Genomic DNA, 568 nt, shown 5'->3' on the forward strand with positions numbered 1-568 from the left:
AACTATATTTAGGATCCAAAGTTAAATTTACAGAATACATTTTTTAAAAATATATTTCACTGACCCTCCACAGAGGGGGAGAGGGATAGAGAGTTAGAAACATCAATGAGAGAGAAACACCAATCAGCTGCCTCCTGCACACCCCCCACTGGGGATGTGCCCGCAACCAAGGCACATGCCCCCGACCGGAATTGAACCCGGAACCCCTCAGTCCGCAGGCCGACGCTCTATCCACTGAGCCAAACTGGTCAGGGCCAGAATACATTTTAAAACAAGTGATTCACTAAGCTAATTTAAATTATTAATGATGAAAACATAGCTTTTATCCATAAAGAACTCACATGAAAACTACTTAAAAAGTATTTGACAATACTATTTCAACTCCTACTAAGAAAAACTCCAAAACCACCATGCAGTGATTTAATTAATAGGAGACACTGGAGAGAAACTAAGATGGCGGCAGAGATAAACACCGGGAAGTTAATGCCGCTCACAACAATTGATTAATACCTCAGAGAAACAACACGGACTTCATCCAGAACCAATTCTATACATATATTTATATCAT

General features: G+C 40.0%; 1 protein-coding gene across 1 annotated transcript in view; it reads right to left on the minus strand.

The window, feature by feature from the left end:
- Positions 1-568, minus strand: part of MED30 (mediator complex subunit 30) — a 17,978-nt gene that overhangs the window by 9,112 nt on the left and 8,298 nt on the right. The window lies entirely within an intron of this gene.

The sequence above is a fragment of the Myotis davidii genome, unplaced genomic scaffold (assembly GCF_000327345.1).
Source record: "Myotis davidii unplaced genomic scaffold, ASM32734v1 scaffold1, whole genome shotgun sequence".
NCBI lineage: Eukaryota > Metazoa > Chordata > Mammalia > Chiroptera > Vespertilionidae > Myotis > Myotis davidii.